Source organism: Halichoerus grypus, chromosome X (genome assembly GCF_964656455.1).
Source record: "Halichoerus grypus chromosome X, mHalGry1.hap1.1, whole genome shotgun sequence".
Taxonomy (NCBI): Eukaryota; Metazoa; Chordata; class Mammalia; order Carnivora; family Phocidae; genus Halichoerus; species Halichoerus grypus.
This window is the reverse complement of record NC_135727.1, coordinates 55,660,670-55,686,493: the sequence shown is the minus strand read 5'-3', so window position 1 is coordinate 55,686,493 and position 25,824 is coordinate 55,660,670. Positions and strand designations below refer to the sequence as shown.

General features: G+C 36.1%; 1 protein-coding gene and 1 pseudogene across 1 annotated transcript in view; both read left to right on the top strand.

Moving 5' to 3' along the window:
• KLHL4 (kelch like family member 4) overlaps positions 1-25,824 on the top strand; it is a 169,567-nt gene that overhangs the window by 22,363 nt on the left and 121,380 nt on the right.
• Positions 21,650-22,759, top strand: LOC118546345 (hsc70-interacting protein pseudogene; annotated as a pseudogene).

Here is a 25,824-nt window from a genome sequence, read left to right as displayed (position 1 = left end):
AAGCCAATAAAGTTGTTCATTTTCTCTGGGGAAATAAAGTCAATTATAAAATCTCTAGGTCAATACACTTTAAGTACTCTAATCCTGAAGCATTTCTTATTCCAGGTTAATTAGGCAACCAGTATATTACATCAGAAATTTCACCAAGAGCAAGGCCAGTGTGATAATACCCATCTCCTTAAAGGTGGAGCTTAGACCTTAAAATTGACTCAATTTCCCCATTGCTAGTGATGACCCCTTATTATTTTCATCTCCAAAGTGTGTCTGCAAAACCTTTTCACAAGGGAAAGTAATTTAAGAGCTTCTTGCTATGTTACAATGAATGAATTAACTAAAATCAAGGTATAGTCAAAAGACTAAGAACATTAAAAAGAGATCATTAAATAAAGGGAGCTTCAATTAGGAGTTATAGTCTGTTTACCTTGCCAAGGCCACAAAACTGGAGGTCTCGATCTGGGATAAAGGTGACAGAAAAAATAAGAATGTGAAGCCAAAGCTAGAAAAACAGCCCCTACTAAATCTATAAGGTTATAAAAGTTACATCAGAGTGATGGAGACAGATCATTTTTAGATACTAGTTAAATGGACTACTCCTGGGACAATTCACTCTCCTGATAGTGCTAAATAGGATCTTGGACTTCCTTGTGCTCAAGAATCATCTGGGGAGCTTGTTAAAAATGTAGTTACTCAGTATCCACCACCAGATAATTTAATTTATTAGTTTTGAAATGGGATTTAATAATATAAATTTTTAACAAACTTATGAACCAAACTTAAAAACAAACACACATACACATGGTCAGCTACAGCAAGCCCAATTTGTCAGGATTTCTATAGATACTGATATATTGGTAAAGGCAAACATGCAATAAAAAAATAAAAACACCAAGTGTTTATATAAAGTATAATCAATTATTATACATTATAATTGATTATACTTTATATAAAAAACTGTAGAGGGATATCTGGGTGGCTCAGTCAGTCTTGTCAACTCAGGTCTTGATCTCAGGGTTATGAGTTCAAGCCCCACGTTGGGCTCCACACTGGGTGTGGAGCCTAATTAAAAAAAAAAAAAAAAAAAAGAATTGTAGATACTACTGAATCTGTGAGTTACATTGACAAGTTCTCAAATATTGACCAGGAAAATGCTTGAAAATTTGTCAGCAGCATTTATTTTGCTTTGCATCCTTTCATGTGTAATGAACTTAGGTTCTGTGAAAGGAAAACAAAGGAAGAAAAACATAGATCCTACCATTAAGGAATTCATAATCCAGTTGGAATGGAAAAGACAACCCCTCCATAAAAGTTTTAAGAACAATTACAAGGCAGTAACTCAGTTCAGATTTCCTAGTGTTTAATATAGAAGCTATCTGACATAATTAGGATGAAAGTGGGTTTTAATGTCTCAAGACATCTTTTTTTTTAAGAATATTTATTTATTTATTTATTTATTTATTTATTTATTTAAGGGGGAGGGAGGAGCAAAGGAAGAGAGATTGGGAGAGAAAATCCCAAGCAGATTCCACGCTAAGCTTGCAGTCCAACACAGGCTCCACACCAGGCTCAATCTCACAACTCTGAGATCATGACCTGAGCCAAAATCAAGAGGTGGATGCTTAATCCACTGAGCCACCCAGTCGCCTCAACTCAAGACATCTTGAAATGCAAGCATAGAAAGGTTAATCCAGGAATAAAAATAAATTTTAACTACATAGAATTTTTTTATTATTTTCAGTTTTTCAAAGTCAGAAAAAAAAGAGTAACCAGTGACAGTTTACCATTACTAGGGTCCCTTAACTCTTGGTGAGATTTCTTGAAAGTTGGACAATAATTACTAATATAATTTTGTATATACTATATTATTAAAAATACTGATTATGTTCTGCCACACTGCCATCAGATCTACCCTTCCCCATGTCACTTTTTGTAACAAATTGGCTGCTTTTCTTTTACTTTCTCCTTACTTTTTTTTGATACTTCAGAGTTGTTTTTTTCACATTATAAGTTTTCTTTGCTCTCTACATGGGCTAATACAGTAGAGTTACATAAGTTTAAAAGTGAAACACAAGGGGCGCCTGGGTGGCTCAGTTGGTTAAGCGACTGCCTTTGGCTCAGGTCATGATCCTGGAGTCCTGGGATCGAGTCCCGCATCGGGCTCCCTGCTCAGCAGGGAGTCTGCTTCTCCCTCTGACCCTCCTCCCTCTCATGCTCTCTGTCTCTCATTCTCTCTCTCTCAAATAAATAAATAAAATCTTTAAAAAAAAAAAAGTGAAACAAAACTGAAAAACAAAAAAAGGAGAATTTTTTATCATTTTTAAGCAAGCTAGAAAAGGAGATGAAATATTAAGCCTTTCTCTACAAATTATGATCTGAATAAGATCGTTTAGTATATTAAATAATCACCTTTTAGAAGCATTTGGCTGATCTGAATAATTTGGCTTGCTTAATGATGAAGCAATTTTGATAGCAATTAGCATACATCTTGCAACAGGTCAAGATGTTTTTTTTATTTCTATATAAAGTATTGTAAATACACTTGAACTAGGCACAAATGATCAAAGCAAGTACATATTCTATAATTATTTTCATAACTATTGTATATCTGAAGAAATTTCTGCTCTATTTTTTCAACCTTTTTACTTTGAATTGTGTCTATAATAATTGTATATTTACAGATATCTTAGGATTTTAGTTAGAAAAGACTTTTAAAAGAATTGTACAGGTTTGGAAAGTGAAGTCTAAAACAGAATAACTATAGTTATTCAGTGGCAAAAGTGGGACTGTAAGTCAAGTTTCTTAACTTCTGAAATTTGACCATGCTACTCTCTCAACAGCATATTCAACTCTTTCCTTCTGAAAAATTATGAGTGTCCAATTATCATTATAGATGATGTTGAAAAGTGCTGATTACAGAGTTCTTTGTAATTAAATATTTGAAATAATTGTGTCTTTTTAAGTTAGGTAACGGCTACATCAAAGATATAAATTAGGAGATTCCACAAACTTTTGTGTCATAGAAATAGTTAAATCACCATCTTCATTCCATTGTTTGCAGAAAATATCTTAAAGCATTCAGTCAGTTCAGCAGTAGATGTGATGCTATGTAAATTGTCTATCACCACATGGGAGCTTCTCCATATACTCTGAGTTCAAGAACAAGGCAAGAAGGGTCTTTGGTGCTAGTCAAGGAATCATCTACTCTTTTGGCTTCTGCCCACTAGTAGTATGCATAATCAATAATTTAATGAGTTCATATTTATGATGTTATTCTTAAGTAGATTAATTTTGATTTTATTGAAGAAATTAGGTAATTCAAACACCACTGACAGTTTCTCTGAAAACTAATGAACAAATACACTAAAACAATTTAGGCTCTATTCTCTTACTCTCTTCTCATCAAAATAAAACTGATGATAAATATATCTATGTAAAACCTCCAAGATAATTTTTTTATTACTTTCAGAGGTAGAATTTAGTGATTCATCAGTTGCATATAACACCCAGTGTTCATTATATCAAGTGCCCTCCTTAATATTTATCACCCAATTATCCCTTCCCCCCCACACCTCTAGCAACCCTCAGTTTGTTTCCTTGAGCTCAGCATCTCTTAGGGTTTGCCTCACTCTCAATTTTCATTTTATTTTATTCTTCCTTCCCTTCCCCTATGTTCATCTGTTTGTCTCTTAAATTCCACATATGAGTGAAATCATATGATAATTGTCTTTCTCTGACTGACTTATTTTGCTTAGCATAATACCCTCTAGTTCCATCCATGTCGTTGCAAGTGGCAAGATTTCATTCTTTTTGATGGCTGAGTAATATATATATACACACACATACCACATCTTCTTCATCCATTGATTTGTTGATGGACATCTGGGCTCTTTCCATATTTTGGCAATTGTGGATATTGCTGCTATAAACATTGGGGTGCATGTGCCCTTTTAAGTCATTATGTTTTTATCCTTTGGATAAATACCCTAGTAGTGCAATTGCTCTCCAGAGAAGACATACAAATAACCAATAGACACATGAAAAAATATTCAACATCACTTGGCATCAGGGAAATACAAGTCAAAACCACAATGTGATACCACCTCACACTAGTCAGAATAGCTAAAATTAACAACTCAAGAAACAACAGATGGTGGTGAGGATACGAAGTGAGGAGAACCCTCTTACACTGTTGGTGGGAATGCAAACTGGGGCAGCCACTCTGGAAAACAGGATGGAGGTGCCTTAAAAAGTTAAAGATGGGGGCACCTGGATGGATTAGTTGGTTAAGCATCTGCCTTAGGCTCAGGTCATGATCTCAGGGTTCTGGGATTGAGCCCCTTGTTGGGCTCCCTGCTCATCAGGGAGTCTGATTCTCTCTCTGTCCCTCACCCACACTCCTGCATGTGCTCTCTCTCTCTCTCAAATAAATAAATAAAATCTTTTTTAAAAAGTTAAAGATAACTTTTAAAGTTATCCTGCAATTTTCTCTTCTTTAAGCCAAATTGCCAGAATTGACATAAAATTCTTAAAATCCCCTTTCTCACCTTCTAGATTATTTAGGTAGTCTTCTGTTGACAGCTCAATACTACTAAGGACCAATTATGTGTTTAAAGTGGTTTGGAAAAATAAATGGATAAAATTTTACTGGTTCTACTTAAATTTCAATGCTATTAAAATGAGAAGAAAATCTAGCATGAAAATTCATGAAACATTTGGTATTGCTTCCAGTCAAGCTCAAATAATAAATATTGCCCCTTGCATAAAATTATTTCCTTTTCTTTTCCCAGCATAGCTTAGATTTTTACAGGCACATGAAAATTCTAGTCATTGATTAGCTAAAATATAAATCTGCCAAAAGATTGAAAAGGCTCATGTGGAGGAAATTTTGCAACTTAATACATTAGTGTTCCATTGTCTTTTCATTTTGAATGAGTAAAATATAATGACAGTATTTCTAAGGTTATATTAAAACAAAACTATATATCATTGATTAAGTCATTTTTAAATAGCTTTATCATCACACACTTTTAAAATATAATTTACATGTGTTTGTAAAAGTTAGAATTTAAACATACATATCTTTCTAAATTTTATATTAATCACAAATATTAATTTATAAGTAAATACAAACTGTAGAATTGCTCTTGTTTGTTGAATGATAATTGCTTAATTCTGGAAGTGTATCTAAAAAGCACTTGTAAGTTAATGGACTATTAAGCACTTTTAATGATTAAACCATTTGCATTCTAGTATTTTTAAGGCTTTCCTTAATTTTACTGATGTATGCAATACCATTAGTGAAATATATCGAAGGTGCTAAAACACAGAATACATGCAATGGTTTATTAATAGTAGTGAAAATGGTATTCATTGACATCAAAACACACTCTATTTATTGAATTCAAGCCTGTTATTTATTTGATTTTTAAAATATCTTTATGTTAAAAACCGTGTTACTCACTCTTTGCTACTACTATGTTACAGTGCTATTTTCCAGAAGGCATGCTTTGACACTCTGTGTGATCAAAAGAATTAAAACACATAAAAGTCAGTATTTCTGATACAATAGTATCTCTTCTCTTTCCTACTTCCATCACCTTGAAGGAAGAATGGCTCTGGAATTTATAAGAACAGTGTTCACATCACTAAGAGAGCCATTAAGGTAAAGGTCACACCTACAGTGCTGGAAAATAATCAAGTGAACATATGGATAATAGAGTAACTTAAAGATATCTAGATATCTTTCCCATCTTTTTGCTTTAATTAGTATGTGGGAAACAAAATATCACTGACTTAGAGCAATTTGTCTTTCAAAGATATATCTTTTTGACTACATTAAGAAATACAATAAAACAGCAGAAGATTTTTGTTTATAAAATTAATTTGAATTCTAAAAAATGTTTTCTCCAGATGATTTTATTTTTATATTTTATGTGATTTTCAGCATTAGATGGGAATTACAGGGATGACTCTATGACTTTCATCTCAAAGTTCCCATAATACTATTCAACCAACCCCCTCCCCCCAAACACACACTTTCTAGAAAAGGTTAAGCTTTAAAAAACCGTGCCAACTTCTCAGGGTGTGATTAACTAAATATGATCTGTATTATTGATAAAATGCTTAAATAAAACTTAACTAGCTTAAATATTATGCATGCTCTTCAGATTTTACTTCATTAACTAATCTCATTATTTTCATTTAATTAAAACAAAGAGCACATGGCCAGAAAAGGGAAGATGTGGGGAAGTTTTATTCTGATATGATTCTTACAATTAATGTCAGGTATTCTAAGAATTAAATAGGAGACTACTTCAGATCAGTTATTTGATATTTTATTTAGAAATGTTCATTGAGGTACATAATTTTTTTTTATTTTATTATGTTATGTTAGTTACCATACAATACATCATTAGTTTTTGATGTGGTGATCCACGATCCATTGTTTTTGTATAACACCCAGTGCTCCATGCAGTACATGCCCTCCTTAATACCCATCACCAGGCTAACCAATGCCCCCTCCCCCCTCCCCTCTAAAACCCTGTTTGTTTCTCAGAGTCCATAGTCTCTCATGGTTCATCTCTCCTTCTGATTTCCCCCCCTGCCTTCATTTTTCTCTTCCTTTGCTTAATGTTGAGGTACATATTTAACTAGGTGAGTCTGGTGTGCTGGAAAGTCACAGACCTGTACTTAGCTCCAAATAATGTAGGAAGAAAAATGCTGAGAGTCTCACTACAGATCTCCATTCTATGCTAGGTATAGAAAACATCTAAAGTCTTGTGGTTTAGGAGCTTCTCTTCCTCCATTTTCTAACTCTTCATTTTCTTTCTTTACTATTTTGATTCCTTTCCTAGGAGAGGATGATCAGGAGTAGGAATTCTTGTATGGAAGGGAGTTGCCTATAGGGTTGTGTCAGGAACCATCTATGTCATGAAAATCATACCTGCATAACTGGATATGAACTATGATATTTATTTCTGGAAACTACTATATTTAATTCAATAATATTTGCTAGGTATGGTGAATTAATTAACAGAGCAAAAACAGTTAAGGTGACAGAGATGGCCTTCAAAAAAGTGGCAATTAATTTTTTGGAGGACTATTACTCTAATTACAACATCTAATTAAAAGAGACTATGATTTTTTAAAGTTTTTATTTAGTAAATTCATACTGATACCCATTGGGAAATCAATTTGAATTGAATTGAATTTGAATTCATTTTATTATATTTCTTTAAGGAAAACGTTTATTTTGTGGTAGCCTGCTGAATGAAATATAAGGGAAAGCCTCAAGTTCTGTCACACTATATATCATTCATATGGTTTTGAATATTAGCTTCACCTAATTCTACATTCTTCACCCAAATTCCTTTGCCCTTCTCCTTTTTTTAAAATTCTATTATGTTATGTTAATCACCATACATTACATCATTAGTTTTTGATGTAGTGTTCCATGATTCATTGTTTGCATATAACACACAGTTTTCCATTCAATATGTGCCCTCCTTAATTCCCATCACCAGGCTAACCCATCCCCCCACTCCCCTCCCCTCTAGAACCCTCAGTTTGTTTCTCAGAGTCCATAGTCCCTCATGCTTCATCTCCCCCTCCGATTTCCACCCCTTCATTTTTCCCTTCCTCTTATCTTCTTCTTCTTTTTTTCTTTTTAACATATGTATTATTTGTTTCAGAGGTACGGGTCTGTGATTCAAAAGTATTACACAATTCACAGTGCTCACCATAGCACATAGCCTCCCCAATGTCTATCACCCAAGCACCCCATCCCTCCCACACCCCATTACTCCAGCAACCCTCAGTTTCTTTCCTGAGATTAAGAATTCCTCATATCATGAGATCATATACATGTCTTTCTCTGATTGACTTATTACACTCAGCATAATACCCTTCAGTTCCATCCATGTCATTGCAAATGGCAAGATTTCATTCCTTTTTATGGCTGCATAATATTCCATTGTAGATATATCTATATCTATATCTATATCTATATCTATATCTATATCTATATCTATATATATATCTCACATCTTCTTTATCCATTCATCTGTTGATAGACATCTTGGCTCTTTTCATAGTTTGACTATTGTGGACATTGCTGCTATAAACATTGGGGCATACGTATCCCTTAGGATCACTAGATTTGTATCATTGGAGTAAATACCCAGGAGTGTAATTGCTGGGTCATAGGGTAGCTCTATTTTCAACTTTTTGAGGAACCTCCATACTGTTTTCCAGAATGGCTGCACCAACTTGCATTCCCACCAAGAGTGTAGGAGGGTTCCCCTTTCTCCGCATCCCCGCCAACATCTGTTGCTTCCTGACTTGTTAATTTTAGCCATTCTGACTGGTGTGAGGTGGTATCTCATTGAGGTTTTGATTTGGATTTCCCTGATGCCGAGAGATGTTGAGCACTTTTTCATGTGTCTGTTGGCCACTTGGATGTCTTCTTTGAAAAAAATGTCTGTTCATGTCTTCTGCCCATTTCTTGATTGGATCATTTGTTCTTTGGGTGTTGAGTTTAATAAGTTCTTTATAGATTTTGGATACTAACCCTTTATCTGATATGTCATTTGCAAATATCTTCTCCCATTCTGTTGGTTGTCTTTTGGTTTTGTTGACTGTTTCTTTTGCTGTGCAAAAGCTTTTTATCTTGAAGTCCCAATAGTTCATTTTTACCCTTGCTTTCCTTGCCTTTGGCGATGTTTCCAGGAAGAAGTTGCTGTGGCTGAGGTCAAAGGGGTTGCTGCCTGTGTTATCCTTTAGGATTTTGATGGACTCCTGTCTCACATTGAGGTCTTTCAACCATTTGGAGTCTATTTTTGTGTGTGGTGTAAGGAAATGGTCCAGTTTCATTCTTCTGCATGTGGCTGTCCAATTTTCCCAACACCATTTGTTGAAGAGACTGTCTTTTTTCCATTGGACATTCTTTCCTGCTTTGTCGAAGATTAGTTGACCATAGAGTTAAGGGTCCATTTCTGGGCTCTCTATTCTGTTCCATTCATCTCTGTGTTTGTTTTTGTGCCAGTACCATGATGTCTTGATGATTACAGCTTTGTAATAGAGCGTGAAGTCTGGAATTGTGATGCCACCAGCTTTGCTTTTCTTTTTCAACATTCCTCTGGCTATTCGGGGTCTTTTCTGGTTCCATACAAATTTTAGGATTATTTATTCCATTTCTTTGAAAAAAGTGGATGGTATTTTGATAGGGATTGCATTAAATGTGTAAATTGCTGTAGGTAGCATTGACATCTTCACAATATTTGTGAATGGAAAGTTTTTCCATTTCTTTGTGTCTTCCTCAATTTCTTTCATGAGTATTTTATAGTTTTCTGAGTGCAGATTCTTTGCCTCTTTGGTTAGATTTATTCCTAGGTATCTTATGGTTTCAGGTGCAATTTTAAATGAGATTGACCCCTTAATTTCTCTTTCTTCTGTCTTGTTGTTGGTGTATAGGAATGCCACTGATTTCTGTGCATTGATTTTATATCCTGCCACTTTACTGAATTCCTGTATGAGTTCTAGCAGTTTTGGGGTGGAGTCTTTTGGGTTTTCCACATAAGGTATCATATCATCTGCAAAGAGTGAGAGTATGACTTCTTCTTTGCCTGATTCAGATGCCTTTTATTTCTGTTTTCTGATTGCTGTGGCTAGGACTTCTAGTATTATGTTGAATAGCAGTGGTGATAGTGGACATCCCTGCCGTGTTGCTGACCTTAGGGGAAAGCTCTCAGTTTTTCCAAATTGAGAATGATATCACTGTGGGTTTTTCATAGATGACTTTCATGATATTGAGGTATGTACCCTCTATGCCTGTACTCTGAAGAGTTTTGATCAAGAAAGGATGCTGTACTTTGTCAAATGCTTTTTCTGCATCTATTGAGAGGATCATATGGTTCTTGTTCTTTCTTTTATTAATGTATTATATAACATTGATTAATTTGCGGATGTTGAACCAAACTTGCAGCCCAGGGGTAAGTCCCACCTGGCCGTGGTGAGTAATCCTTTTAATGTATTGTTGGATCCTATTGGCTAGTGCTTTGGTGAGAATTTTTGCATCCATGTTCATCAAGGATATTGGTCTATAATTCTCCTTTTTGATGGAGATCTTGTCTGGTTTTGGGATCAAGGTAATGGTGGCCTCATAAACCGAGTTTGGAAGTTTTCCTTCCATTTCTATTTTTTGGAACAGTTTCAGAAGAATAGGTATTAATTCTTCTTTAAATGTTTGGTAGAATTCCCCTGGGAAACCATCTGGCCCTGGGCTTTTGTTTGTTGGGAGATTTTTGATGACTGCTTCAATTTCCTTAGTGGTTATAGGTCTCTTCAGGTTTTCTATTTCTTCCTGGTTCAGTTTTGGTAGTTTAGACATCTCTAGGAATGCATCCATGTCTTCCAGGTTATCTAATTTGCTGGCATATAGTTGCTCATAATATGTTCTTAATTTGTTTGTATTTCTTTGGTGTTGGTTGTGATTTCTCCTCTTTCATTCATGACCTTATTTATTTGGGTCCTTTCTCTTTTCTTTTTGGTAAGTCTGGCCAGGGCTTTATCAATCTTACTAATTCTTTCAAAGAACCAGCTCCTAGTTTTGTTGATCTTTTCTACTGTTCTTTTGGTTTCTATTTCATTGATTTCTGCTCTGATCTTTCTTATTTCTCTTCTCCTGCTGGGTTTAGGCTTTATTTGCTGTTCTTTCTCCAGCTCCTTTAGGTGTAGGGTTCCGTTGTGTATTTGAGACCTTTCTTGTTTTTTGAGAAAGGCTTGTATTGCTATATACTTTCCTTTTAGGACTGCCTTTGCTGCATCCCAAAGATTTTGAACAGTTGTGTTTTCATTTTCATTTGTTTCCACGATTTTTTAAAAATTCTTCTTTAATTTCCTGGTTAACCCATTCATTCTTTAGTAGGATGCTCTTTAGCTTTCATGTATTTGAGTTCTTTCTGACTTTCCTCTTGTGATTGAGTTCTAGTTTCAAAGCACTGTGGTCTGAAAATATGCAGGGAATGATCCCAATCTTTTGGTACCAGTTGAGATCTGATTTGTGACCTAGGATGTGATCTATTCTGGAGAATGTTCCATGGGCACTAGAGAAGAATGTGTATTCTGTTGCTTTGGGATGGAATGTTCTGAATATATCTGTGAAGTCCATTTGTTCCAGTGTGTCATTTAAAGTCTTTATTTCCTTGTTGATCTTTTGCTTAGATGATCTGTCCATTTCATTGAGGGGGGTGTTAATTCCCCCACTTTATTGTATTGTTGTCAATGTGTTTCTTTGCTTTTGTTATTAATTGGCTTATATAATTGGCTGCTCCCATGTTAGGAGCATAGATATTTACAATTGTTAGATCTTCTTGTTGGATAGACACTTTATGTAGGATATAGTGTCCTTCCTCATCTCTTATTATAGTCTTTGGTTTAAAATCTAATTTGTCTGTTATAAAGATTGCCACCCCAGCTTTCTTTTGGTGTCCATTAGCATGGTAAATGGTTTTCTACCCCCTCACTTTCAATCTGGGGGTGTCTTTGGGTCTAAAATGAGTCTCTTGCAGACAACATACTGATGGGTCTTGTTTTTCATCCAATCTGATACCCTGTGTCTTTTGATTGGGGCATTTAGCCCATTTACATTCAGGGTAACTACTGAAAGATATGAATTTAGTGCCACTGTACTGCCTGTAAGGTGTCTGTTACTGTATATTGTCTGTGTTCCTTTCTGGTCTCTGTTACTTTTAGGCTCTCTCTTTGCTTAGAGGACCCCTTTCAATATTTCTTGTAGGGCTGGTTTCGTGTTTGCAAATTCCTTCAGTTTTTGTTTGTCCTGGAAGCTTTTTCTCACTCCTTCTATTTTCAATGACAGCCTAGCTGGATATAGTATTCCTGGCTGTGTACTTTTCTCATTTAGTGCTCTGAGTATATCATGCCAGTCCTTTCTGGCCTTCCAGGTCTCTGTGGTAGGTCTGTTGCCAGTCTAATGTTTCTACCATTTTAGGTTACATATCTCTTCTCCTGAGCTGCTTTCAGGATTTTCTCTTTGTCTCTGAGACTCGTAAGTTTTACTGTTAGATGTCGAGGTGACCTATTTTTTGATTTTGAGGGGGGTTCTCTGTGCCTCCTGGATTTTGATGTCTGTTTCCTTCCCCAAATTAAGGAAGTTCTCTGCTATAATTTGCTCCAATGTACATTCTACCCCTCTCTCTTTCTTCTTCTTCTGGCTTCCCAATTATTCTAATATGGTTTCATCTTATGGTATCACTTATCTCTCGAATTCTGCCCTCGTGATCCAGTAGTTGTTTATCTCTCTTTTTCTCAGCTCTTTTATTTTCCATCATTTGGTCTTTATCACTACTTCTCTCTTCTGCTTCATTTATCCTGGCAGTTAGAGCCTCCATTTTTTATTGCACCTCATTAATAGCCTTTTTGATTTTGACTTGGTTAGATTTTAGTTCTTTTATTTCTCCAGAAAGGGTTTTTTTAAAATATCTTCCATGCTTTTTTCAAGCCCAGCTAATATCTTTATAATCGTTATTTTGAACTCTAGTTCTGACATCTTACTAATGCCCATATTGATTAAGTCCCTGGCAGTCAGTACTGCCTCTTGTTCTTTTTTTTTGAGGTGAATTTTTCTGTCTTGTCATTTTGTCCAGAGGGGAATAGATGAATAAGAGAACAAAATGTTTATAGTGTAACAATGACCCTAGAAAAGTATACACTAAACATATCAGAAGAGGCCTGAAACTGGGAGAAAAGAAAGGGAAAGAAAGAAAAAAGAAAAAAAAAAGTTAAAAAAAAAAAGAATATGATCAAATATGATCAGGCTGGTGAATAGATCAGTGCCACACACGAGATTTTAGGCGTATTTTGGTCTGTTAGAAGAAACTACTTCCCAAAATTTTATAGAAAAAAAAGATTATATATGTACAAAAATAAGGGTAAATACGATGAAGGGATGGAAGATGACTGTAAAGATGAAAATTATAAAAGATTTTATAAAAGGAAATGATAAGAAGAAGTTGGTTGAAAAAAGAAAGAAGAGAAATTAAAAAAAGGGGGGAGAATGTGATCAAGCAGGAGGCTAGAACAAAGCCATACACTAGAGATTTAGGGTATATTTTGGTCTGTTAGAAGAAACTGTATCCCAAAATTTTAAAGAGAGAACAACTTATATATATACCAAAAATCAGGTTAACTACTATGGAGGGATAGAATATGACTCTAAAAATGAAAAATAAAAAAGAATTTAAAAAAAAGTATTGATAAGATATTGGTTGAAAAAGGGAAAAAGAAAAATTCAAAAAAAAGTAAAAGAAAAAAAGAAAATTAAAAATATTAAGTTTGAAAGACTAAAGAATCAGGGGGAAAAAAGCCATGAATTCTATGTGCTGTATTCCCCTAGTGCTGGCATTCTGCCATTCTCATTGATCGGTAAACTTAGTCTTGGCTAGCTGTTCTTGCTGATCCTCTGGGGGCCGGGCCTGTTGCAGTGGTTCTCCAGTGTCTTTGCCCAAGGCGGAATTGCCCTGCCCTTGCCAGGTGCCAGGCTAAATAATCTGCTTGGGTTTGCTCTCGGGTGCTTTTGTTTCCTGCAAGGTTTCCGTACAACTTTGGAGAACAAGAGTGAAAATGGCAGCCTCTCAATCTCTGCCCCGGAGGAGCCAAGAACTCGGGGCCCCACTCCTCAGTGAGCCCCCAGAGAAAAGCAGTCAATCACTCCCGTCTCCCTGGTCTCTGGCCGCACTCTGTGCTCACCCGGCCTGTGACCAAGCATTTCTGTCTCTGGCTCACGACCCCGTGTGGTGTCTCCAAACCCAGCAGATTCCTGTGGTGCACTCTGGCACTGCTCCTCCCTGGGGAGGAAGGGGAGTTTCCCCAGATCTGCCACTTATTGGGTCCCTGCTGGAAGGGCAGTGGCCCGACTGTGCTGCAGATCATGGCTTATGGCAGCCCCAAGCTGAGAACCCACTCCTCGGCTCCATCTCTGCAGCCGGCTTCCCTGCTCCCATACCTGGGAGCTCTGCCACACTCAGGCACCCCCGGTCTTTCTGTGACCCCAAGGGTCCTGAGACCACACAGTCCCAGCGAGTGTTCCACCCCCTGCTTAGCCAGTGGAGCGACATCCCTCAGCGGAGCTGACTTCTAAAAGTTCTGATTTTGTGCTCCACTGCTCTACCATTTTCCGGTAGCGGCTGACAGAGGCTCCCTCCCCCCGCCATCTATCTTCCGAAATATCGCCTCAGATTCACTTTTCCACACATCCTACCTTCCAGAAAGTGGTCGCTTTTCTGTTCAGAGAGTTGCTGCTATTCTTTTCTTCGATCTCCTGTTGAGTTTGTAGGTGTTCAGAATGGTTTGATCCCTTACCAGCTGAATTCCTAGGACCAGACGAAATTTAGGTCTCCTACTCCTCAGCCATCTTGCTCCTCCCCCTCTGTGCTTCTCTTTTTATTTTTATTTTTTTTGGATTTTATTTATTTATTTATTTATTTATTTATTTATTTATTTGAGAGAGAGAGTATGAGCTGGGGAAGTGGCAGAGGGAGAGAGAATCTGAAGTAGACTTCACACTGAATGTGCAGCCTGATGTGGGGCTTGATCCCACAACCATGAGACCGTGATCTGAATTGAAACCAAGAGTCAGATGGCAACTGACTGAGCCACCCAGGTGTCCCCCTCTTTTTAAATTATAAGGATTTATGCAAGAAATCTTGGAAAGAATGGAGACAAAACTCACAAATCCCAAAGCTGCACCTAACCTTGTATTTGAATTTTCTCTTACTGGATACTATTGCCAAAATCTTTGCTTTTCTCAGATTTCATTAAAGGGCATAGACTCTTTAAATATTAAAGCAAAACAAACCACAGAAGATTTTTCATTTTATTTTCATATTTTGTGAATAATTATGGCTAAAATATGCATTAAAATTTTACAACAGAAGTACTGCACAGTAGATACAAGAACTTGTATTTTAATGAGATTAGCAAACTTAAAAGGAACCAAAAACACAGATTATATTCTGCATATACAGTATAAACTGTATATAATTTATATGCATATGAATGTATACTATAATTATATATATATATATATACACATATATATATTCTTAGTAATGTTAAAACCTTGATTCATTTTTAGTTTAGACTGTTTTCATGCTGGTTTCTCTGGAATCTTCTACTTCTGAGGCCTTCTCATCATTACCCAGTATCTGCTGAATTTAATGGAGGGTAGTGAGAAAGACTAAAACTATTTTTTCTCAATTCAAATTTTTGTCATCATTTTTCTTTTAATAAAATATTTGTTCTGATTTTTTCCGAGTCTTCAGTTCCTTTTATGTCTCCTGCATATATGGAAAGTAGCTTGATGTCTTTTGCTAAAACATCATGTTCATGTTAATTTATTTATCTTTTTCTTGATGTATCTGATTGTCATATTCAATGATGGGGGCTTCAGCACTACCAAATACCCTATTTTTATTATTTTTCATAATTTGACACTTCTCTACAAAACATCTAAAATAATGTCATTAAAAAATATAAGTTGATTTTTAGATTGATCTGTGACTGAAAAGCAGCAATGGAAATTTGCCAATATTAGTTCTGTGAATCAATGACTATGAATTTTAAGCAGGTATCATGGAAAGGTCAACCCTAAACTTGTACATAACAATACTCTCTTGCTGTTTTTGCCAAATACAAAACAGTTTCTTCTTGTCTCTTGATCCACTTTATGCTGCTGGCTGCAAACAGAGAATAATTGGTAATTGTTATGGGCAGCAAAGTGTGTCTTTGTAATTTAGGGTTTGTTCATCCCAAAAGAATCATTATTTTTGCAGTCTACCTCAGTTTGTATTCAATTTGTTCAAAATATTAGATATGATTTGCTTTGTAAAATTAATGGGAATGAAAAAACATGCTGATGAAATTGCTAATATATGGAAGAAAAATTAATTGATATGAACAATAGAATTTATCTTCAAGTCATGCTAACCAACCTAAAATGCCCATTGTTTTCTAGAAAAATAAAAGCTATTTTTGGCCCCACACCCAACCCAAGTAAAGTGTGTTTGTGTCTTGGGACATTTTTCTACCACACCCTACATAAAAAGGCATGACTGGGTATACTCTAGAGTCAGAGTATCAGAATTCAAAGACAAGTTTTGCCACTTATTTCTGTTTATGACCTCAAGTGAATTATTTAAACTCTTTGTGTCTCAGCTACTCTCATTTTTAAAATGAGAAAACTATCTGCACCTATTTCATATGGTTGTATAGAAGACTAATTGAAGCAATAAATATAAAGTTATTGGAACAGTGTCTCACATATAAATGTTCAATAAATGTTAAAATTATCATTTTACATTTTTGAAAATTTTTCATCATACCTCATTCATTTTAGGCAGACTATTAAGTGTACTATTGTTTCTTATATGTGATAAAAATAAAAACTTCCTCCTTATTATTTAGCCATTGCTTAATCATTCAGTTACTTATTTTATAATAAGTCATTATTATTTTACCAATTTCTTCATTTCATTTCTGATTTGAGGAGATTTCCACGTATCTTCATAATCAAGTCAATTACAAACATCTTTCCCACATTTGCTGAAGTGGATATCTTGTGGTATCCACTGAAGTGGTAAAGTTTAGCAGGTAACATTTTCTAGTAATCCAAGCAATGGATGAAATGCGAGAAATTCAATGATCTCTTTTAATGCATCATTGTACTAATTGGGTTGTGGTAAAATCAAACTAACAAAATATAACATATAAGAAAATAAAAACTTTTAAGTCTTTGTTGGATATTCTAGAAGCACATTGTGAGACATGAATACAATGAATATGTTAGAGTAGGGCTAAATACACTTAATACACTTTTTCTGTAAAGTGACAGTAAATATTTTGAGCTTTGCAGGCCATCCAGTCTCTGTTGCAACTACGCAACTGATCTTAGTGTGAAAACAGCCAGAGGTAACATGTAAATGAATAAGTGTTACAACATTTCAATAAAACCACATTTATAGACATTGAATTTGGAATTGCACATAATTTTCCTGTGTCCTTTTGATCTTGTTAATTATTTAAAAATGTAAAATCCCTCTTTAGCTTACTAACTATACAAAAGAGATGGCTGCTGGATTTGGCCCACAGGCCATATTTTGTTAACACTTGTTCTAGAAGCACTTAGTGAGACATGAAGGGAATGCTTTCTACAAAAACAAAAACAAAAACAAACAGAAAAAACAAACAAACAAACAAAACATGAAAATTCTTTAATGTTGACCTCAGCTGAGATACTTTGAGCTTGGACCTTCCTGCTAGCTGAATCTTGCTCATTTTCTGGAGTGTTTTATTTTATATTCCTTTTAGATTCAATTTTGTATGTCAAGACATTCTCCCTCCCTACTGTTAAAGAAGCTAAAGTAATTCTGACTGCGAGTTTTTTACACTGATACAAAACAATAAATGAGGGCGCCTGAGTGGCTCAGTCGTTAAGCACCTGCCTTCGGCTCAGGTCATGATCCCAGGGTCCTGGGATCGAGCCCCGCATCAGGCTCCCTGCTCCACGGGAAGCCTGCTTCTCCCCTCCCACTCCCTCTGCTTGTGTTCCCTCTCTCGCTGTGTCTCTCTCTGTCAAATAAATAAATAAAATCTTAAAAAAAAAAAAAACAATAAATGAAAGTCAAAAAAGCATATTACTGTAAATTCCTTTCATGTCTGGAAAAAAAAAATTTCATAAAAGTTAAAATTCCCCTAAAACTACTACATAATTAATACATTCAATAAATATTTACAAACCTAGTATATCTGAAGTACCTTGAAAGAGAGAATGATGTATAAAATAACTGCTTTCCAGTTGCTTACATTATAGCAGAGAGCATAAAATATGTATACTAATAACTATAAAGCAAGATGAAATGTAACAAGTGCTATAATAGTATCAAATAAGCCATAGATAATGTTAGTATTTTTAACTAAATTAGAAAAACTTGCTTACCAAAACTGTACTTTTAGTAATAAAAATAACTGTACCCTTAGTTCCAGTATGCTAACTACTGATACAGAGGATGTGTATGTGTGTGTGTGTGTGACATGTTTATTCTTTGGGACAATAATTAGGTGCCTAGTAGTTTCAGAAAAAGGAAGCTGTTTATACTGGGGAAATGTTTGTGTTAAGGTAAAGTTTGGAAACCTAAAGGGACTGTTGCCCACCAACATTTGCTTTTAGAACCCAGTGAAAATAATGCTTCAGTCTTGCCTCTGGACTCCTCCTGGTGACCCCTTATGTAGGCAGTGTAATTTGAGTACTAGAAAAACACTCATAGACCAAATATTCTGCCCTTATGCATCTAACTAATCTCCACATTTATTTTTGGAGATTACTTCCTCTTTTTCAAGACAGTCATTGTCCTCTGTTAAGCCATAAATAGCCCTGGTTTCTCCACTACTGGGTTAAGTTAGGATCATGTTTATTTGCAGGCCTCTGATCCTTTTTTCCATATGTTGTTAGGTTAATTTTTACCATAATCCAAATAAAGCAATGATGTTATCAAAATGGATTTTTTGTTTGTCTTTATTTTTTTTATTTGAGTATACCTGACACACATTGCAATATTAATTTTAGCTGTACAACATAGTGATTAGACAACTGTATACATTATGCTATGCTCACTAGAAGGGTAGTTATCATCACTCACCATACAATGCTATTACAATACCATTGACTATATTCCCTATGCTGTGCCTTTTATTACCATGTCTTAGTTATTCCATAACTGGAAGCCTGAATCTTCTACTCCCCTAAACCCATTTTACTCATCCCCTCACCCACCTTCTTTCCAGCAGCCATCAGTTTTTTCTCTATATTTATAGTTCTGATTCTGCTGTTTATTTGTTTTGTAGATTCTACATATGAGTGAAATCACATACTTTTGCCTTTTTCTGACTTATTTCACTTACTATAATACCCTCTAAGTCCATCCATATTGTTGCACATATCAAGATCTCATCCTATTTTATGGCTGTGTAATATTTCATTATATATATATATATATATATATATATATATATACTGGGGAAATGCTTGTGTTATGCATGAGTTTTTGCAATATATATATAATGTTTTATTACATATATATAGATAATAGATATATAGATATATACCACATCTCCTTATCTATTAATCTGTTAATTGACATTTATGTTGCCTCCATAATTTGGTTATTGTAAATAATGCTACAATAAACGTAGGGTGCATATCTATCTATCTATATAGATAGATATTTTATTTAGTGGTTTCATTTTCTTTGGGTAAATACCAATATTGTAATTATTGGATCATATGGTATTTTCATTTATAATTTTTTTATGAAACCTATGTACCATTATCCACAGTGGCTGTATCAATTTATATTCCCACCAACAGTACATAAGGGTTCCTTTTTCTCCACATACTCACCAAAATGAATTCTTAAATTTATCATACTCTATCCACTGCTTACATTACTAGAACATGGTGCCTTGTAAACAGCACCATTCTAAGAACCCACTTTAACAAACGAGAGAGTAACTTAATTTAAACCTGAGATAGGGGTGTATTTGGAAATATCCAAAAAACAGGAGAAAAATGTTATCAAAAACAAATGTAGACATTATCACCACATTTTAAAAATTAGAACCCTATATTAAGATACACTCAACATTGTGCTACTATTGAAATACAAATACTGTACATAGGTTTCTCACCGGAGTTTTTAGTTGTAATGCATTGACAACCAATTTACAGAGACATGGATACCTACATTTTTATGGGATTTTTCTAGTATAATTTTTTATAGTCACATCATCAAAATAATCTCAGTTGGATTCTTGATCAAGACTCATGTAATACTACTACTAATGTGGTGTTCACTTGTTTAAAAGAAAATCTTTAAATTTAAAAAGGTACAGGAAACAGCAAAAAAAAAAATCAACAAAATGAAGACAACCTAAGGAATGGGAGAAAATATTTGCAAATTATTTATTTGATAAGAGGTAAGTGCCCAAAATATATGAAGAACTCATAGGGAGAGCTAAGATGGCAGCATGGTAGGAGGATCCTAGGCTTATCTCATCCTTAGAACATAACTAAATAACTATCAAATCATTCTGAATACCAAAGAAATCAACTGAGGACTGACAGAACAAACTGCACAACTAGAGGTAAAGAAGAGGCCACATTGTGGAAAATAAGGAATGCAGAGATGTGGTTTGGGGGAGAAATAGATCACCGGTGCTGCAGAGGGGAGGGAGCCCTAGTTGTAGAGAGGGCCAAGAGAGAGTGGAGAGCACAGGGATATGCACAAGGAGAACACTTCTTCAAAGCCATTGACTGGGAAAATGAGAGGGGCTGATTTTCATGAGTTTTTGCAACCAGTGGGGCTCAAAGACTAGAGTTTTAGAGGTCAGCAGGCTTGGCTGGGATATAAATCTGAGGGCACTGTCCTAGTCCTGGAGAGAAAGCAGGCAAACAACCTCCTCAGGGCAGACTGCAAGATCTGAGGACAACCTAAGACACACAGAGAGAGACTGTTCACTCTTTTTGGAGCATGTCTGTGAAAGATGACATTCACAGAAATACCTCTGGAGACAAAAGAGCCAGCAGATGCCATTTCACTCCTCCACTTCCAGCATAGGCACGGAGACACCTGTTGAGGGCACCTAAACTGGACACTGGCTCTTTAGCCTGCTTTGCTCCAAATCCCACACCATAATGCTCTGGCACTACTGCCCTTCTCAGTTAAAGCTGCATCTTTCCAAGCACAGTAAGAACCCCCCCCACACACACACACAGACAAGTGCAGGCCCCCACCACAACATGTCCCTAAAGTTTGGAAGTTTAAAAGTTAGCAGACTTAGCGGGGACAGAGAACAAAGTGCATTGCGCTTATCCAGGCAAGCATGCAACCCAGAGACAGACAATATGACAACAGCAATATGAAAAATGCCAGGGATGCATGAGGGGAAATTATTCACTCTTCTGGGAGTGCTTCCCTGAGAGCAGCAAGCACAGATATCTCTCCCCAGAGATATAGGAGATGAATGGTACCATTTCCTCACCTGCCCTTCAGCATAAACTAACTTTAGTAAACAGCACAGCTCCACCACTGGCTGCCTAAACTGGTTACACTAAGTCCCACCCCTTTGCACTATGCCGGTACTGCTTTTCTCAGGCAAGTGGGCATGAAGACCAGTGCAGCAGACCTCTACCCCAGAAGATCACCACAAACTCCTGCAAGCACCACATCTACTAAACATAGAGTTCCAAAAGACTTCAGTTTTAGTGGAAGTAGTAGCAGGTCTCACTTAAGAAGCAGACCAGAACACACCTAGTTAAAACTTGCCACACTCTGGCCAAGTTCCAAACACTGCCAACTGCAGGCAAAGAGAGCCTTGGAGATAACTGACTTGAGGGATAGAGCAGTCAAAACATAGCAACAGCAGTGGGTGTTATGTGAAAACAATGAATCATGAATCACTACATCAAAAACTAATGATGTATTGCCCCTTCCACACGATCGCGCTGAGCTACTACCCGCACCTGGAATCGGCCGCAACCTCAGCCGGCCTGCCGCCTGCCACCTGCCAACGCCTCTGGACCATGGACCCCTGCAAAGTGAGTGAACGTCGGGCCTTCCTGAAAATGTGTAAGCAGGATCCAAGTGTTCTGCACACCGAGGAAATGCGCTTCCTGCAGGAGTGGGTGGAGAGCATGAGGGATAAAATACCACCTGCCACTCATAACACTAAATCAGAAGACAGTATCAAGGAAGAAAAAACAGATAATAAGAAGGCAGAAGAAAACATAAAGACAGACGAACCATCAAGTGAGGAAAGTGATCTAGAAATTGACAATGAAGGTGTGATTGAACCAGATACTGATGCCCCTCAAGAAATGGGAGATGAAAATGTGGAGATAACCGAGGAAATGATGGATCAGGCAAATGATAAATAAGTGGCTGCCATTGATGCCCTAAATGATGGTGAACTACAGAAAGCCATTGACTTGTTCACAGATGCCATCAAACTGAATCTTTGCTTGGCCATTCTGTATACCAAGAGAGCCAGTGTCTTCATCAAATTACAGAAGCCAAATGCTGCCGTTCGAGACTGTGACAGAGCTATTGAAATAAATCCTGATTGAGCTCAGCCTTATAAGTGGCGAGGGAAAGCACACAGACTTCTGGGCCATTGGGAAGAAGCAGCACATGATCTTGCCCTTGCTTGTAAACTGGATTATGATGAAGATGTTACTGCAATGCTGAAAGAAGTTCAACCGAGGGCCCAGAAAATTGCTGAACATCGGAGAAAGTATGAGTGAAAATGTGAAGAGTGAGAGATCAAAGAAAGAATAGAAAGGGTTAAGAAGGCTCAGGAAGAACATGAGAGAGCCCAAAGGGAGGAATAAGCCAGACAACAATCAGGAGCTCAGTATGGCTCTTTCCCAGGTGGCTTTCCTGGGGGAATGCCTGGTAATTTTCCTGGAGGAATGCCTGGAATGGCAGGGGGGATAACTGGAATGGCAGGAATGCCTGGGCTCAATGAAATTCTTAGGGATCCAGAGGTCCTCGCAGCCCTGCAGGATCCAGAAGTTATGGTGGCCTTCCAGGATGTGGCCCAGAACCCAGCAAATATGTCAAAATATCAGAGCAATCCAAAGGTTATGAATCTCATCAGTAAATTGTCAGCCAAATTTGGAGGTAAAGCATAATGCCCTTCTGACAAATAAAGCCCTTGCTGAAGGAAAAGCAACGATCACCTAATGGATGTCACAATAATACAAACAGTGTACCTCTGACCTTCTCATGAAGAAAGCTGGGGTGTTGTGAAGAGAATCCCTACTCCTCTGCCCGACATGCAACTGAAACATTCTATAGTGGCTTGCCATTAGGGTATTCATTCAGATAATGTTTTCCTACTAGGAATTACAAACTTTAAACACTTTTTAAATCTTAGAAATATTAAAAAAAAAAACTAATGGTGTATTGTATAGTGACTAACATAATAAAATTAAATTAAACTAAAAAAAAAAAAAAAAAAACACATAGCAACAGAGTGCACGCAGCACACATCAGAGACACTCCCTGAAGCACCAGCCTTGGACACTATATGACTTCTCCTTCACAAAGACATTACTCAAAGGAGCAGGAACCATAACAAGATTTTCTACCACACAGAAGAAGACAGAGACCTAGACAAAATGCCAGATGGAAGAATTCATCCCAAAAGAAAGAACAATAAATGGTCACAGCCAGAGATCTAATTGAAACAGATATAAGCAATATGCCTGATGGGAAATTTAAAACAAAATCATAATGATACTCACTGGGCTTGAGAAAAACATGGAAGACATTACAGAGACCCTTACCAAAGTGGTAAAGAGTTAAAAAACAATCAGTCAGAAATGAAAAATGCAATAATTTAGATTAAAAAAAGACTGGATGTAATGACCATAAGGATGGAAGAAGCAGAGGAATAAGCACATTTAAGAATAAGCAGAAGAAGAAGCAGAGTGATATAGAAGATAGACTAATGGAAAATAATGAAGCTGAACAAAAGAGAGAAGAATTATAGATCATGAGAATAGACTTAGGGAACTCAGTGACCCCATCAAATATAATAACATTTGTCTCATAGGAGTCCCAGAAGAAAAGACAGAAAAGGGAGAAGAAGGCTTATTTGAGGAAATTATAGCTGAAAACTTCCTTAATCTGGGGAAGGAACCACACATCCAAATTCAGGAGGCACAGAGAACTCCCATTAAAATCAACAGAAGCAGGCCAAAATGGAGACATATTGTAGATAAAATTACACAAAATACTGATAAAGTAAAAATCTTAAGAGCAACAAGGTAAAAGAAGCCCCTAACTTACATGGGAAGACCCATAAGTCTAGCAGCAGATATTGCCACAGAAACTTGACAAGCAAGAAAGGATTCACATGATATATTCAAAGTGCTTATTGAGAAAACTATGCAGCCAAGAATACTCTATCCAGCAAGACTATCATTCAGAATAGAAAGAGAGACAGAGTTTCCCAAACAAACAAAAACTAAAGGAGCTCATGATGAGTGAACAGCAAGAAATATCAAAGGGGATGCTTTCAGTGGGAAAGACCAAAAGTGACAAAGACTAGAAAGGAACAGAGAAAATTTCCAGAAACAGTGACAAAACAAGTAATAAAATGGCAATAAATACATATCCATAAATAAGTACTCTAAATGAAAATGGACTAAACATTCCAATCAAAAGACATATGCTGTCATATTGGTTTAAAAAATAAGACCCATCTATATGCTGCCTGTAAGAGATGTGTTTTAGACCTAAGTCATCTGCAGATTGAAAGTGAAGGAGCAGAGAACCATTTATCATGCAAATGGAAGTCAAAAGAAAGCCTGAGTAGCAATACTTACTTCTGACAAACTAGATTTCAAACCAAAGACTGTAACAAGACATGAAGAAGGGAACCATATCATAATAAAGGGGAAAAACAAGAAGATCTAACAATTGTAAATATTTATGCCCCCAACTTGGGAGCAACCAAATATGTAAAGCAATTAATAAGGAACATAAAGGACCTCATTGATAATAATACAATAAGAGTAGGGGAATTTAACACCCCACTTACATCAATGAACTGATCATCTAAGCAGAAAACAGCAAGGAAACAATGGCTTTGAATGACACCATGGACCAGATGGGCTTAATGGATATATTCAGTACATTTCATCCTAAGGCAGCAGAATACACATTCTTTTCAAGTGCACATGGGACATTCTCCAGAATAGATCACATATGAGGTCACAAATCAGGACTCAAGAAGTACCAAAAGATTGACATCATCCTATGCATATTTTCTTACCACAATAAGTCAACCACAAGAAAAAATTGGAAAGACTATAAATACATGGAGGATAAACATCATGCTACTAAACAATGAATGGGTCACCCAGGAAATCAAAGAAGAAATAAAAAAATGGAAAAAATTGAAAATGAAAACATGAAGTTCCAAAACCTTTAGGATGCAGCCAAAGTGTTCATAAAGGTAAAGTATTAGCAATAGAGGGCTACCTTAAGAAGCAAGAAAAATCTCAAATAAACAACCTAACCTTACACCTAAAGGAGCAAGTAAAAGAACAATAAGCAAAGCTTAAAGACAGCAAAAGAAGGAAATAATAAAGATTAGAGCAAAAATGAATATAGCAACTAAAAATAACTGGTCAATGAAACCAGCAGATGTTACATTAAAAAAATAATAATATAATTGATAAACACCTAGCCACACTTATCAAAAAGAAAAGAGGAAAGACACAAACAAATAAAATTACAAATGAGAAAGGAGAATTAAAAACCAACACCACAATAATACAAATAATTATAAGAGAGTATTATGAAAAATTATATGGCACAAAATTGGACACCTGGGAGAAAAGGATAAATTCCTAAAAACATATGAACTACCAAAACAGAAACTGGAAGAAATAGGAAACTTGAACAGACTGATAACCAGTAAAGAAATTGAATCTGTAATCAAAAATCTCCCAAAGAACAAAAGTACAGGGCCAGATGTTTTCCCAGGGAAATTCTACCAAACATTTAAAGATATAATACCTATTATTCTCAAACTATTGAAAAAAGAAATGGCAGGAAAACTTCCAAATTCATTCTATGAGGTAAGCATTACCCTGATACAAAAACCAGACAAAGACTCCACTGAAAAGGTAGGCTACAGTACAATATCCCCGATGAATGTGGATGCAAAATTTCTCAACAAAAT